We start from the raw sequence: 4449 nt of genomic DNA, 5'->3' as shown, positions 1-4449 counted from the left end.
ATTAGAAATACCAGGAGGTAGGAATTTGGGGGAGTTATTTTAGGAGAGACTTGGACCCTTAGGATTCTAGAGAGACTTGTGAAGTACTATTCCAGATATGGGTTCTTATCTTCACAGACTTGCCTCAGCTTCCTTCCTCTCAAGAGGAAATGTAAGAGATGAATACAAATCTGATGTTTCCCATCACAGATCTTAGGTCCTCATAAGGCATCAGTATTAGCTTGCTGCTCTTATTCTCATTCTAGTTTTTCTATATCTTCTTGGTTCTGCGATTACTGTGCCAGTAGATAGTTCTATTTTATACTCCACTCTCTGTTCTCAAGCCATTTCTTCTCATTTTCTCTAGACCCATACATATGAAAGTGACTATAAGAAAGTAGAGATTCTACCATTCACTGAGTGTTTTTTGTATGCCATGCTTAAGAGATCTTATCTACCCAAAACTATAAAATTAATCAAAGAAAACATAGGTTAAAAATATCCTTGACTTTGATCTTAGCAACAATGGACACCAGAAGCACAAGCAATGAAGACAACATAAACAAGTGCAACTACATCAAACTACAAAGTTTTTGCACGGTAAAAGAAACACTCACCAAAATGAAAAAGTAACCTGCAGAATGAGATAAAATATTTGCAAGCTATCTTTTAATAAGGGGTTAATATCCAAACTATATAAGAAACTCATACAACTCAATAACAAAAAAGAAAAAAAAAATGAGCAAAGGATTTGAATAGACATTTTCCCAAAGAAAATGGCTAGCAGGTTCATGGAAAGAGCTCAGTGTCACTGATCATCAGAGAAATGCAGTCAAAACCACAATGATATTCGACCTCACATCTGTTGGAATGGCTATTATCAAAAAGAAATAGCAAGTGTTAGCGAGGATGTGGAGAAAAGGGAAGTCTTGCGCATTGTTGGTGGGAATGTACATTGTTGCACCAACTATGGAAAATAGTATAGAGGTTCTTCAAAAAATTAAGAATAGAACTACCATATGATCCAGCAATTCCATTTTTGGGTATATATCTGAAGGGAATTGAAATTACTATCTTGAAGAGATATCTATACCTCCATGTTCATTGGAGCATTATTCACAGTAACCAAGACATGGAAACAAGCTCAGTGTCTGTTGATAGATGGATGAACAAAGAAAATATGACACACACAATGGAATATTATTCAGCCATATAAAAGAAGGAAATCCTGCCTTTTGTGACAACATGGATGGATCTTGAAGACATTATGCTAAGTGAAATAAGTCAGACAGAGAAAGACAAATTCTGTATGTTCTCTTATATGTGGAATTTAAAAAAAAAACTGAACTGTACAAATAGAGATTAGAATGCTGGTTACCATGTGCTCCGGGGATGGGGGAAATGTGGAGATGTTGGTCAAAGGATACAAACATCCAGCTATAAGATGAATAATTTCTGGGGATCTAATGTACAGCCTAGTGACTGTATTTAACAATACTGTGTTATATGCTTAAAAGTTGAGAGTAAATTATAAAACAGCTCACCACACACACACACAAAATGGTAACTATGTGAGGTGATGGACATTATCGTGGTAAACATTTTACAACATATACATGTATCAGATAATCATGTTGTATACCTTAAACCTATGTTGTATATGTCAATAACCGTAAAGCTGGAAAAAAGAAAGAAATCTCTCATAAGATTATGTATATTTTTTGAGCACCTAATAAGTTGTGGAAGTTTATACACTATGCCTTGGAGAGATTAGGTTACCTCTAAGAGGCAGAAATAAAAATGGAGATAAGATTAGTAACTTTTTCAATATTTTTAACTTAAAAATATACAGATATTACTTTTGCTATTAAAAAATTGAATAGAATGAAAATTAGAAAAAAATGCAATTTATGAACACCTAGAGAATTATAAAATGTTAAAATAATTTCAGAAAAATAACTGTTCTCATGACATATCTTAGTTTGAATTCTCGAAAATCAGACATTGATATAAGGATTTGTGCTCAAGTTGCTTATTAGGGAAGGATACTAAAACATTCTTGGGTATAGTAAAGTGAAACAGGGAAGGCAAGACAGTCAATGTTATCAGTCACGGTATTAAGATCACTTTAAACAGAGTCTCGTCTGTAATTTGTAAACATTGTGTGTGTGTGCGCGCGTGTGCGTGCACGCACACATATTTTCTCTCAAGTGAAATTTAACTGATAATCCACAGGTAAACAGATGGGCCTAAAGGCAGGCTTACTGTGATTTCTTATCTGTACGTTGATGCTTTCTGTCTTTTAACTTGATAGCTGTCATATACATAATCTGATACGCTTATATCAGTTCCTGTTTTTAAAAGAATCTTTTTTCTAGATTTGATTATTTTCTAGATTTTAAAACTTTAAATACTTTTCAGCATTTTAAACTTCTCTTTCTATTATTCTCAAAATGTGCCATACACATTTGAAAGCTTGAGAAATCTTTCTCAAATATATGAAGTTATTATCTTATTAATAAGATAATAACTTCATATATTTGTAAATGAATCACAAATAGACTAATAACTTCAGCCTTTGTAAATGAATCACAAATAGACTAATTTTTTTGTAATAAATCTACTCTTGATTAAATTCTCATTTGAATTTTGGTGGCTTTGTTGTCGAAGGAAAGGAGAAAATCTTTAGATTGATCTATTTGATCAAGCTTTCTGTGCACTTGTCACATTTTTTGCTGCCCATTGATTTGACATCCAGCTGACTTCAAAATGACAAAATAACAAGGTGATTTCTCTCTTCCTTCTGTCTCTTCTATAGTCAACCTTGCTTATAACCTGTTAACGATTTTTCATTGTAATGCAATATGAGATTGTTTTTACAGTAATACTTGTTTTTATAGTCAAGTACTGTGTCCAGTGGGTTATTATTATCCTTAAATTTATAGAAGGACAAATGAGATACATTTCTGTAAGTAACCACAACAGAGTTTATAAAAATATGGAAAAATGAAGTGATTATTAGGAGGTTAGTGTTCAAAGACAATTTTACTTTACTTTGTAATTTTGAAAATTGCTGGATATATAAGGAACTCTTATAATCACATTAGGTCAAAATAATTGAAACTTTTCCCCCCTTGTATGACTCTAGCATAATCAAAAGCAACAAATCTTTTAGATACTTCAAATTGTAAATCTTATTTCTGAAAATAGATCTGAGAATGATAACACGGTTTTAAAAAAAGAACTAAAATTCTAGTAATAATAATTGATTAGTGACTTAAGCTCATTGCTGGTAATCTCTGATTTTAAGAGAAATAAAATTCAGCTTCCTTTCAGTTTCTTCTGTTTGTACATCCACCAATTACAAACCTTGATGACCTAGTTTTGTCATATAATTCATTCCCCCAGGAAAACAAAACAAACCTGCGTGAGCTGAAGTGAGTGTAACCTTCTCAGTATTCACTTTAATCCACATCAATATTTTAAGAAGGTTAATGGACAAACAGTTATCCCGTTGTGTAGAGTTCTATAAATAGCCAGACTAGGTCTTCTACGTGGAGGAACTCTGTTGTGATAGAAATCTAGCTCAGCCTAACTTAAGCAAAAAGGAACATTTAATGTCTCTCATAACTGGAAAGTCCAGAGAAGGACTAGGCTTCTGGCTCAGATGGATCTAGGGATACAGATGAGCTCATTGGGATGTTCATTTAGTTCTTCTTTCCCTCCCCCTCCCCTCTTCTCTCCTATCTATTTTCCTCCCCTTTCCTTCCTTCTGTTCCTTTCCACTTTCTTTTCCTTTCCTCCCTTATCTCTTTCCCTCAGGCCTCATTTTTGCTGTATTTGCCTCATCCTCTTCTATTGAATCCAGTCTTGTAGCCCTTGATTCATATCTGGTCAGCCCGACAAAATATTGTATAAGTTTTCATGATTCTGTGGGTTTGGAATTCAGACAGGGCACAGAGAGATGGCTCATCTCTTATTCACTTGATGACTGCAGGATGCCTTCTTCACTTCCATGTCTGGCATTCCAGCTAAGATGACGGAAAGAATCCATAATGATGCTTAAATAATAATGAAATCTACAACATTGTCAGAAACCAGCCGACCAAGTCAAACCAGGTACCTGAATGGGGGAGCGGGGACTGAGAAAAAAGAGAAGACAGACAGGGTGCAGGAGGGAGAACAGATCTCACAACTGTCTCTCCGAGTTTATTTCTTATGCTCTTTTTTATACATAATCTGTTCCTTTGTGTATCCCAAGATAACATAATTAAAGTAACATCCTGAAGATCAAGGTACAATTGAAACTCCCTTTGACACTCCCTTCGACACTCTCTTTGACACTCCCTTCGACACTCCCTTTTTCTATTCTTAATCTTCTTCTTCCTGGAATTCTTCAGAACCAGCCTTTTCCCTTTTATATGCAAGCAGGCCTCCCGAGATAATCCATGCACTTTTTTGAATTTTGGG

The sequence above is a fragment of the Pteropus vampyrus genome, unplaced genomic scaffold (genome assembly GCF_000151845.1).
Source record: "Pteropus vampyrus isolate Shadow unplaced genomic scaffold, Pvam_2.0 Scaffold91, whole genome shotgun sequence".
NCBI lineage: Eukaryota > Metazoa > Chordata > Mammalia > Chiroptera > Pteropodidae > Pteropus > Pteropus vampyrus.
Note: the sequence above shows the minus strand (reverse complement) of the source record.